Raw genomic sequence first — 12937 nt, 5'->3', positions numbered from 1 at the left:
ATAATAATTAGTAAATCCAATTAAACCAAATAAGACACACATAAAATAAGACACACATAGAATAATTAAACCAATTACACTTAAACCATTAATGGCAATTAAATAATTAAAACACTAACAAGTAATTCCAATCATATAACTAAACCAATTAATATCATTTAAATAAATTAAATCACCACAAAAGAAAACAATTAAGCACCTAAAAAAATAATGACACATAATCAAATAAAATGCACTTAAATAATAAATTAAATACCATTAAATACCAGGAATATCCTTTTTAAATTAAGGGTATTACAAAACTGTAGACACCAGAAGGTACGTCTTTAAGTCAAGCACTCCGGCTTGAATTCAGAGCCACTAACAATGAAGCGGAGTATGAGGCACTGTTGGCAGGACTCAAGCTTGCCAAGGAGCTAAAGGTCAGGAATTTGGCTGTCTTTAGTGACTCACAGTTAATTATTCAGCAGGTAAATGGCGAATATGAAACCAATGATGAAACGATGGAAGCATATCATTCTGCTGTCATGCGGGAAGCCAAAAACTTTGAAAAAATTGAATTCATCCAAATACCGAGAGAGCATAACGAAGATGCCAATCGGTTAGCATGTAGTGCCTCGGGTTCTGGAGAAACACTGGCAAGGGTGATTCCAGTAGGAATACTGAACCAGCCATCCATTTTTGAAGAACCTTCGGGCCCAGATTCTTGGCAAGTGAATGTTATTCCATATGAGCCAAGTTGGATTGATCCGATCATAACTTACATTCGGGATGGTACTCTGCCTGAGTAAAGAGATGAGGCTAGGAAAATCAAATGGAATGCTGCAAAGTACGCCATAGTGCATAACCAGTTATACAGGAGATTTTTTTCTGGGCCGTACTTAAAGTGTGTCACCCCTACAGAGGCTTGGCAGATACTGCGAGCTATTCATGAAGGTGTGTGTGGAAATCATTCAAGGGGAAGATCTTTAGCGCACAAAGCAATGACGCAAGGGTACTTCTGGCCGAACATGTCACGAGATGCGGAGGAATTCTCCAGAAGATGTGATAAGTGCCAAAAGGTTCGGACCACTGATCCACTAACCACCTGAGGATTTTCACGTAATGGCCACACCATGGCCTTTCGTACAATGGGGGATGGATGTGGTTAGTCCTCTGCCAACTGCAAGAGCTCAGAACAAGTATGTATTGCTGGCAACAGATTACTTTACCAAATGGGTAGAAGCAAAGCCATATTCGAACGTAACGCAAACTCATGTGAGACGTTTCATCTGGAGGAATATTATTTGGTGTCCCGAGGTCAATCGTTATGGATAATGGGACTAATCTCGACAACAACCAAGTTAGAGAATTGCTGGAAGAATATGGAATTAACCAAAAATTGGCAGCAGTAAGTCATCCCCAAGCCAATGGATAAACAAAAATTACGAATAGAATAATTTTCGCTTGTATCAAGAAGAAGCTGGAAGACCATAAAGGGAAGTGGCTGGACGAACTCCCGAACGTCCTATGGGCTTACAGAATGACCCCTAAACGGCCGATCGGGGAGAGCCCATTCGCCATGGCTTATGAAATCGAGGCAGTCATACCGGTTGAATATTTGGTTCTGACTGTCCGAAGCTTAGCATGGAATCAGGAACAGAATGACAAAATGCTGAGATTTAACCTTGATATGTTAGAAGAAAAGAGGGATGCTGCGGCAATAAGGCTTGCATCCTATCAGCAGACACTGGCTAGCAGCCACAACAAAAGGGTGAAGCACAGGGATTTTGCACTTGGCGATCTGGTTCTGAAGAAGAAGGTAGGAATGGTTAAAAAGATGATGTCACCTTGGAAAGAACCATGCAGAATTGCAGAGGTCATAGGGAAGGGGGCATATGTATTAGAGACCATGGCCGGAAGGTTGGTTAACAAGCCATAGAATGCTACATCTTTAAAAAGGTATTACATGTAGAAAGTTTAAAGTTCTAATTCTGGCATTACTTATTTTCAGTTGTACATAATTTCAAAATTTATAAAAAGTTATCTTCTTCTAGAAGAAAAATCTAGTTTATGGAAACAACAAAGTAAGTGGCATCTGGCACTATGAGCCGAACGCCAAAAACTTGCCAAAAAATAAAAGAGTGAAAGTGGCAAATGGCATTCTAACCGAGTGCCAATCACTCAGCAAAGTAAGTGGCACCTGGCACTATGAGCCGAACGCCAAAAAATAAAAGAGTGAATGTGGCAAGTGGCATTCTAGTCGAGCGCCAACCACTCGGCAAAGTAAGTGGCACTTGGCACTATAAGCCGAATGCCAAAAACTTGCCAAAAAATAAAAGAGTGAAAGTGGCAAGTGGCATTTTAGCCGAGCGCCAACCACTTAGCAAAGTAAGTAGCACCTGGCACTATAAGCCGAACGCCAAAAACTTGCCAAAAAATAAAAGAGTGAAAGTGGCAAGTGGCATTTTAGCCGAGCGCCAACCACTCAGCAAAGTAAGTGGCAGCTGGCGCTATGAGCCGAACGCCAAAAACTTGCACAAAAAATTTGTTGTGTCGTAAAGTGACACACTAGCCGAAAGCCAGCCACTGACATACAGAGAAGAACCAGATCAGATAGCATTAAATCATTAAGTCAAAGGATTTATGGTAAGAGCTCAATCAAAAGTCGGCCATCTCATTAATAATGAAGTTTCAGAGTTACAAAAAAAAGTGAGGTATACAGATGGCAAAAATACAAAAGAAAGGAGGTCAATACATCAGAAAGAATCTAGCTAGAAGTATTTGCCCCGTCAGTTTCTTGATGGTGCTGAATGGCCTCCTCATCATTGTTGGCGTTACCATCCTCACGGGGAGGAGAATCTAGCTGAATGACTGAATCATTCTGCTGAGTTCTATCCTCAATTGCATTAGAAGAATCATTCTGCCGAAGGTCATACTCAGCAGCAGTGACAGATGGAGTCACGGTGGACAGAGGAAGAACGTCCAAAGGCAGAGCGGTAGAAGGAGTAGGATTGATCCTGGAAGAGGCGATCTCTTGGAATTCATCAAATATGCCCTCGACAGGGGTGGAGTCTGGGTCGGCATAAACACCCGGAGGATCAATCTCTAGCTCTCTGTCAACCTCATCTGGGGTAGAACCGGTCTGACCCTCATCTGGAACATGATCGGCATAACCCTCTCGGAACCCCTGAGTATATTTGAGGGCCCCAACCCTGGAAAACCGAGCTTGCAGAGCTAGCATACCACCATTTACCTTACTAATGGTGTCGAGTAAAGCATTGCGCTCGTCTAGAGCCCTTTTTCTCAAAGGCCATCCGAGCGGATTGCTCATCACTCAGAAGGCGTAGAAGTTCTTCCTTTTCAGCCTTAAGGGATTCTCGCTCGGTATGCCAGACACTCTTCTCAAGCTGCAGAGCATTCCTTTCGTCCTGAAGAGAGTCCGTCTCCTTCTTCAAAGAGTCCCTCTCCTTTTCAACTTTGTTGAGCTGAACCATCAACCCGGTATTCTGAGCACCTAAAGCATCGTTCTCCTTGTTAGCTACACCAAGGTTATCAGAGAGCATGCGAACCTTGGCATTCACCAGCTCAACCTGCTCCTGCATGGCCATCATCCCGTACAGGGTTTGTAGAGATATACATGACAATTGATTAAGCCAAGCGGATGGTTAGAAGAAATCAAATGTAAAGACTGTGTAAAGATTCATTGATTGAGGGACAGAAGTTACCTCCATGGCAGATAAAGGGAACCGGCTGAACACTTCCTTCTGAGATAGACCCTTGGCTACCTCAATATCCCTTGGAGTCCACATGCTCCTGTAGTATGCCATAACGGTCTAACCATCATTGAACATGGTCTCGTTCGGCTTTATAGACGATCCGTCTGTTCGAATGAAGCGAGAGTTCCATGGTGCCGTTCCAGAGGCAGAGGCATGCCCAGAGGGGGTAGGAGGCCTAGTCAGAGGAGGCCTGGTTAGAGGTTGCACGGACACACTCGGCCCAGAAGGCCTAACCCTCTGTGACAGAGAAACATCATCAGGGCTAAGAGCACTCTCAGGCTGATGCCTTTTTCCTCTCGTCTTTTCCTATGCGGTAGCAGTAGCAGTGCTGGGAAGGTTGTTGACAGAAGGGATCACGTTCGGATTGACTGTTATAGCGCTGGAAATTGGGTTGGCAGCCGTGACGTTTAGATCAGTGGAAGGAGTGGTATCAAAAATAGTGGCAGAGGAAGATACTGAAACTGGAGAAGAAGTTGTTGCAGGGGCAACAACGATCCTGGGGGCAACTTTCCTCCTGCCGAAGGAAGGGATCTGGAGGTGACTCATTGTTTTGCCAAGGGCTGAGGGAGCAAGAAGGTTGTCTGAGGTAAGGAGATCCGAGCAAGAGGGAATGTTGGTTAGAACGTACTGCTTCAAATAGTTATCCCTATCCCTGCAAACGTCGTAGCTCAAATCATCACAAGTAATGCCTAAGGAACGACATAAGAAAGTACAAAAGCGAGGAACGCAAATCTCGCAAGGACAGTCACTCTTATGGGTTTTGTATTTTTTATATGAATAGACAGAGCACTCTCCAAAAGTGCTCGGGATAGGGAAATCCTCTACGGCTGGAGAAAACTAGGCTCCCCTAATCCAAATTATATTTTTCCTCCAACCCTTCTCAGACTTGATTTTATCTTTGCAGATGGACCTCTTCTCAATTGGGTAGAAGCGGTAAAATGGTTCATCAGTTCTGATTTTGCTAACCTTGTAACAGAGGAGAAGATCTACGAGGTCTAGATCTAGACCTCTGTCACGGTTCAGAAGCAACATAACAGATAAAACCCTAAGGAAATTTGGGTTCACTTGCAAAGGGGAAAGTTTCAGTTTATTAAAAACATAGTTAAAGAAGGGATGCAGAGGGAACCTAAGGAGGTTAAGATGAAAGTGGGAAAATAGAACCTCGCCGAAAAGAAGGCCAGCACCAGTTCTAATATTCACCTCTTTAGGGCAATTTCTAATTTCTATATCGTCAAGAAGATGAAGTCTCATGCGAAGAACATCTAGATCTATAGTCATGGTGAGAATGAATAAGGATTTTAAGAGAGAAAAAGAGGTCTTCTGAAAGAAAAAGGCAAACAAAACTAACCTCAGAGGGAGAAAACGTCAAAGAGTACTGCAAGGTCGCTGGAAAAAGGAGCTTTTGCAAGAAATTACCGGAGAAGATTTGAACAACAGTAAAGTAAGATGGAGACAGTAAAGAGAATCGATGGAACATCTATGAGGCTTATAAAGACAAGGTGGGCCCGAAGGCCGAGGAGTTAGGAAAACAAGGAGTTTTTTGAATCTCGAAGCACCGACCCCCAAATCTAACCGTCCATTCTTCCATGCGATCTTCTCGAGCTGTCAAGTCATGATTAACAGCCTCTAATAATTACCCCCTAATTATTAAGGAGTAATTATAGGGGCAGTTGAGGATACAATAAGTGATATGGGCCGGTTATAGTCCGCGGACGTGGCATCGGGGCAAACAATTGAAATACAGCCCATACAAGAGCACCACAGAATAGGCCGAGCTCGGAGGATCCACCGAAGAAGACCAAGCCCATTGGAAAGAAGGCCCAAAACGGATAGTCCAGCAGCATTTGGAATTGCCTATAAAAGGGCAGTGAAGAGAGTAAAAAAGGGGGAGATTTATTTATTTTTTATTGAAAATGTAATGAGACTCTGTCAAAGTAGAGAGAGAAAATTCTTTGCATCTTCACGTATAAAGTTCCTATTTTAGAGTTGGGATTGATATGGTAACTCCTTATAGGCAAGTTGGTGAATACTTGTCTAACAAGGATTTGGGTTTGAAGACTCTATAAATAGATATGGGTATGAGAAGAGTAAATTATAGAGAGAAAAAGAGAGTTGAGATTGTGAGAAAGAGAGAGAATAGTGTGTAATCAAGTTTTTGAAGTAAAGTTAGTCGTTCTTCGCCCGTGGACTAGGCAATTTGCCAAACCACGTAAATCTCGTTTTTTATTTGTGTGTGATTTTTTATCTGTTATATTTGCCAATTGTGTGTGTGAAACCCTAACAACTGGTATTAGAGCCATGGCGGCAACTATTACAGATGGAAAGTACGTGGTCGAGAAGTTTGATGGAAGAAAGAACTTTAGTCTTTGGCAAGTTCGAATGCAGGATTTACTGATTCAGCGCAGTCTAGAAGATGCCTTGGGTAAGCAACCGAAAAAGATGGAAGATGCAGATTGGGTAAAGATCAACTTGAAGGCAATGAGTGCAATTCAATTAACATTGGTAGATGATATTGTGTATGATGTGATAAAAGAAGATTTAGCAGCAGATATGTGGAAGAAGTTGGAGAATCTGTATATGGGAAAGAATCTCACTAACAGGTTAGTTTTAAAGCAATAGTTGTTTTCCTTCAAGAGAAAAGATGGGGTAAGCCTTCAAGAACATCTTGGTGAGTTCAACAAAATTATTTGTGATTTGTCTAACATTGATGTCAAGTTAAGTGATGAGGATAAAATAATTATTTTGTTAACGTCGGTATGCTCTATCCATAAGCATTTATTCAATACTTTGCTTTATGGGAGAGACACCATCTCGGTGGAACAAGTTAAGAGTGCTTTGTTCTCTAATGAAAAGTTGAATGATGAAGAGAGTCGTGATGATCAGGCTCAAATTCTTATTGCTCAAGAGAAGAAAAGATTTGGAGCTTCAAGAAACCTTGTGCCATTATCAAAGAAAAGATGTTATAAGTGTGGAAGAAAGGGGCATATTCAGTGGTATTGTCCAGAAAGAAAGGAGAGTGCATCCGCTGCCATTATTGTGTTTGACGATACAAAAGAAGAGAGTGATAATGATGAAGCATTATCAATCATTGATAATAAGAGAGAAGCTAAGGAATGAATACTTGATTCTGCTTGTTCCTTTCATGTATGTCCTTATAAAGAATGGTTTGCTACCTACAAACCTATTGGTGGTAAGGTATTTATGGGAAATAATGTCTCTTACGATATTATGGGAATTGGAACAATTAAAATCAAGACAATGAATGGTTTGGTAAGAACCCTAATGAATGTACGCCATATTCCAAGTGTTAGAAGGAATGTGATCTCTGTAGGAGCATTGGATTCCAAAGGTTGTTGGTGTGAAGTGAAAAATGGATTGATGAAGATTAGAAGAGGGCCACGTGTCATGCTTTTGGGAAGGAAGGTCAACAATCTCTATATTCTGTTAGGAAATACTATGCTAGGTGGAGCAATTGCAAAGATGGAATGGAAGCCTGTTTCGAGATCTACTAGAATAAAGAATCAAGAACAATAAGTGAATGAAGAAGTCTTGACAATTGCAAGAGTACTGGCCTTTATTCCAAAAGCAAGAAGAGTTCAATTTGGTGATGCGAAAGTAGATTCCAAGTTTAATTATTTGAGCTTGGAATTTGCTAAGAATAGTTGAGTATAGTAATGCGGTGAGGAATGACAAGAAGAAGAGTGATGAATTTGAGAAAAGGTGAAGATTGTTAAAGTGTTTCTCAATTTCATTATAGTGATTTATTTGAGGTGGAGAAATCTTTGTTCAATGTGGAGTGATCTTCATTCGAGGTGGAGTTGTAGAGGAGCGTGTGAAGACCAATTTCGAGCCAAGGTGGAGATTGTTGGGTTTGTGGCTCAAAATTGTCTATAGAAATTAATTTCCTTTTTCATTTTGGAATATTGAAATTAATTTCCTTTTTTTTCCGTTTTGGAATGTTGAAATTTGTTAAGGAAATTGTGTCCCATAAACTTCCTATTTTAGAGTTGGGATTGATATGGTATCTCCTTATAGGTAAGTTGGGGAATACTTGTCCAATAAGGATTTTGGGTTTGAAGACTCTATAAATAGATATAGGTATGAGAAGAGTAAATTGTAGAGAGAAAAAGAGAGTTGGAGATTGTGAGAGAGAGAAATAATAGTGTGTAATCAAGTTTTTGAAGTAAAGTTAGTCGTTTTTCGCCCATGGACTAGGCAATTTACTAAACCACGTAATCTCGTTTTTTGTTTTTGTGTGATTTTTTATCTGTTATATTTGCCAATTGTATGTGTGAAACCCTAACAGATCAATATAAGGGAAAATTTATTGGAAAGATGTTTGATAATCTACCTTGGAGGGAGTACTTTCTTTGAGTTCCTAGAGGAATGACGAAGGTGTATTTAATGACCCTTTAATGACTCTTAACAATGTTATTTTAATTCATCTACAACATTTAGGTCTTGAACAATTTTATAATTTCTTTTATTTTTTAATTTGGTAATGTAATTAATGATTCTTTACAATGTTATTTTAATTGGTTTAATTTATTTTTATTTTGAATTTGGTAATATAATAGATAACTTTAGTTACTGGAACTGGAATGACTTTTTATTTTGAATTTGGTAATATAATAGGGACTTGTTTTTGTTCTTATTTGTCATGTTTTAATGCTTATGTTATTTCATTATTTATCTTGTATTAATAGATGGACATGGAGAGACAAATAGCTCTTATTCATGCCAATGAGGAAGAGGAAAATGTGGCTATGGTATTTTTCTGTATGGTAGAGGGGTATAAAGGATTTTTTACATTGGAATAGGCCATGTAGAAACAATGCATTACATGGTCATGATTATATTATTGAATTAATTCATGGTCATAAGTCAAGATGTTATGAGATGTTTAGAATGAAGAAACATGTATTCTTGAATTTATGTGATGAATGAAAAAAAAAATGAAAAAGCTATACTTTAGGTATCTTTCAATTAAAGAACAACTTGCAATGTTTCTTTATATTTTAACTCAAAATGAGAGGATGCACATTATGGCTGAGAGATTTCGGCACTCTAGATGGACAATGTCTACTTATTTTCATAAAATGTGAAAGCAATATGTGATTTAGGGATGCGGATTATTACCCCATCAAACTTAGACAAAGTTCCACAAGAGATATTACATAATCCAAAAGTTTATCCTTTCTTTAAGGTTAGCCTCATATTATCATTGTTTTATTATCTATAACAATTTATAATATTGGTACTCATGTGTATATTGTTATAATTTAGGATTGCGTTGAGGCTATTGATGAAACAAATATTGGTACTCATATGTATATCTGCTTTTGTTCATTTGGATGAACAAATACCATATTGTGGTAGGAATTCAAACACTACCACGAGTGTAATGGCTGTATATTCATTCGACATGTTGTTTACTTTTGCTGTGGCAGGTTGGGAAGGTATAACAAACGATTTTAGGATGTTTATGGAGTGTGTGAACGATAGAAAAAATAAATTCCCACGACCACCTAAAGGTATATAATAAATAATATAATTGATATTTAGCTTTATTTGTGTCAATGATAAGATAACTTACTAAGGTAGTTATCTATTTGTAGGGAATATTATCTACTAGATTCCGGATATGCAAACCAACTTAGTTATTTGACACCATATCGGGGGTGAAAGATACCACGTGCAAGAGTATAGGGCCATTGGAAGGCAGCCCAATGGTCAGGAGGAATTATTTAACTATAGGCATTCCTCTCTTAGAAATGTGATTGAACGCTATTTTTGTATGGTAAAAATGAGATTTTCAATATTCAAACAAATTTCTCCTTTTAAATTAGGTTGTCAAAAATATATTGTCATTACTTGTTTTAACCTTTATAATTTCATTTGAAAAGAGACATATAAAGACGCACTATTTTCCATGTATAGGAACAATGATTATGTTGATGGAGTGGAAGAACAATGTAGTAGACGTCGAAGAAGGCAGAGACTTGATGTTAGTTAAAATCGACTACGTGCATCAAATGAGTTGCGTGATTCAATTGCTGATGCACTATGTGATGATAATCATTGATGTCTCTTTTTGTTGTAATTTTATTAGGGACATGTATGGTTATGCGAACTTTATGTGCAATTTATTTATTAATTAGACCTTTTTATTTTGGACTTCTACGAATCCTTTTGCACTGATGGAAACAGAGTTATTAGATGGATCCTTTTGTTTCTAAATGTTGCCTTTTGTTTGTGGATGTTGAATTGAAAGGCATGTTGTGCAATTGTTTAAGCAAGATATATGTAATGCAATGAGTTGTTTTGGAGTGTTGATATGTGTAATATTTATGATATGTCATACATATATATATATATATGTTAAAAGATTTTTTTTTTTGTTAGCTGTGGGGCCCACTTTACTGCAAGGCATATATGGTTAATAGGATTGCAGACCCATTTCTCTCATCTCTCATCTCTCTCGCAGCCTTTCTATCTCCTTCTCTGTTTTCCTTTTTCTTTTCTTTTTCCCACAAGCTTCCACTCTTGATTTCTCCCTCATTTCTTAGTGTTTTTAAGAGCCATTTTTGGCTATTCGAAGCCCACGACAAGATAAACAAGTTGATAGGAGCAATTCCTTGGTTGGTGCATTATGGAGATTCAAAAATTCTAGGGTTTGAGGTGAAAATTAGGGATTTTGCATAAAATTGAGGTAGAGGTGTTTAATCCACAATCTCTTAGATTTTGGTGAATTATTTTTCATAGTTTGTGTTCTAATTTGTGTTATTTTCATATTTGTTATATGTTATATATGAGATGTGTATATATACATGTTAGTTGTTATGTGATAAAGGACCATATTAAATTGATGTTAAATTTCATGCCTATATGCTGAATTTTATGATTTTAAAGTATGATGTAAATTCCTAGAATATTCCTATGAGGCATGTATATTGTAAATATTTGACTTGTAAGAAATAAAAATTTCTTTATTGGTACGTCATTGAAATGCATAAGACATATATACATTCATTGGGAAAGAATAGGAAAAATTGATTTGAAAGAAATGAAATAGATTTTGGGAAAGAATTTTGAAAATGATTTTTGTGAAAAACCCGGCCGCCTAGGAGTTGCCTAGGGACCCTGGCGTTAGTGAGGCCTAGAGGGGAATAAGGAGATCGCCCTAGTGTGGTTGAGTTACCTTGCCCCAAATGATGTCATGGAGTTGCCATGGGTCAGGGACAGTGGCCAATCCTCCTCTCGTGCCGCCATGGAGTTACCATGGGACGGATTCACTAACGATTTGAAAATGATAATGGAAATGGTTTTGGAAAATGGGGAGTGACATTGCATGGCATGGCATGACATATCATTGCATGGCATATTCATTTGTGGTATCGGATTAATGACGTGGCATGGTGGTTATATATATATTTTTTTCCCGACATGGTATGATCCTAATTTCTTTATTCCTATTCATGGTGTGGATTCATGGAGTCTAAAAATGTGTGTCTTAGGCACTTCCTACGGAGCTTATACTCACCCCTTCATTTTAAAATTTTTCAGGAAACGGGAAAGAAATGGTGGATGACGTTCCACCACAGGCTTAAATTGGATCAGAAGAGCTTTTTGTTATTTTTGTATTTAAGTCCCACTATTTTTGTAAAGCTTAGCATATTGTATTCTGTACTGAGACTTATAGACTTTTGCTATTGTAGTTATATTCATGGGCTGTAATTTTATTAGAAGTCATGGACGTTGTAAGACATGTACGTTTGAACTTAATTATATTTTTGGGATTGTACTTATGATATTTGAATTAAATAGCACGTAATTGTTCCACCATAAACTGAACTATGTTGAGATATAATGAATGGATGAACGGGATGTTGAAATATAATATTTATATTGCGTGTTGGGACAGGTTGGATAAGTATTGAAGGCCCAAGAGAGGTTATTGCATTTTTTTGCGTTTAAGCAAGTGGTTGTAGGATCCCTTTTTAGCAGAGGCCATGCCGAACTTTTTATTATTATTATTTAAATAGTATCGGTTTAGGGTCGTTACAATATGGCTTGCTTACAGACAAGAATCATATTAAAAAATCATGTGAAAATAGTAGGGATAGATAAAATGAGGATGTAAGGCGAATGAGTTTTTGACAAATTAGAGAATGATTAATAATGAAATTAAAATTATGAGTTTTTTTTTTTTTTTGCAAAATTTTACCAAACACGTTTTCTCTTTTCAGTTTTTAAAAATTCAAACAGCATATGTACGTTACCAAACATATTTTGTTTTGACATAAATGGCAGCATAACTTTTTAAAATTTGCCATTTAAAAAAAAATGAAACCGCAGCCAAAATTGAAAACCATAGCTTTACCAAACAGGACCTAAGTGCATTGAAAAATATATTTGCGTCAATTTTTACATAGACATGTACAAAATATATTAAAAATTAAATCCTATCATATAGTCTATATATCCGACAAACTTTCCAGTTTTCTATACAAAGAGGTCTAAAGTAGGTGACTCTCAAAATCTCACAAATAGAATGAGGCCAATTTAAAATTCAGTGGTCTTCAACAATATTATAGTATTAATCAATTAATTTGAAGGTTATTCTTTGCATTGGATTCATAGGGAAGCAATAATTTGACTAAAAGCAATTTTTCTTGTTAATGGTGTTTGAATTCATTGATGATGCTTTGTAATTTATTTACCTCTTGATAAATAAATTATACTTTGCTAGGAATACGAAAAAATAATCAAGTATGACTTGAACATTGGATGAAGGTTCTATTAATGGGTAGTTTGATGGGCAAAAAATCATGTAGATTTGGAGAAGCCAATTACAAGTTTATGTAAACTTGCGGGGGCTAAATATAAATTTAGTGAGATTTAATACTTGAAGAGGGGCACTTTGTGAAATTTTATAAAATTTGGGGGCCATGGCCCCCCTTGGTGAATGGTGTTGCTTATGCTTGTGGTTAAGTGTATTCTACTCAGGATTCGTATAATTGATTTATAAATAAAATAATAAAATAAGTTAGCAATTAAAATAATAATCCTATTCTACTCATAATTTTTAAAAAATAATTAAAATAATAATAGGTGTTTCAAATCATTGGTTTTTTTAATTATAATTTTTTATATTTAATTCTCTTATTTATGCAATT

The sequence above is a fragment of the Cornus florida genome, unplaced genomic scaffold (assembly GCF_030987335.1).
Source record: "Cornus florida cultivar Cherokee Brave unplaced genomic scaffold, ASM3098733v1 CherokeeBrave_3.0.0_Hap2_Chr09, whole genome shotgun sequence".
In the NCBI taxonomy this organism is placed as follows: domain Eukaryota; kingdom Viridiplantae; phylum Streptophyta; class Magnoliopsida; order Cornales; family Cornaceae; genus Cornus; species Cornus florida.
Note: the sequence above shows the minus strand (reverse complement) of the source record.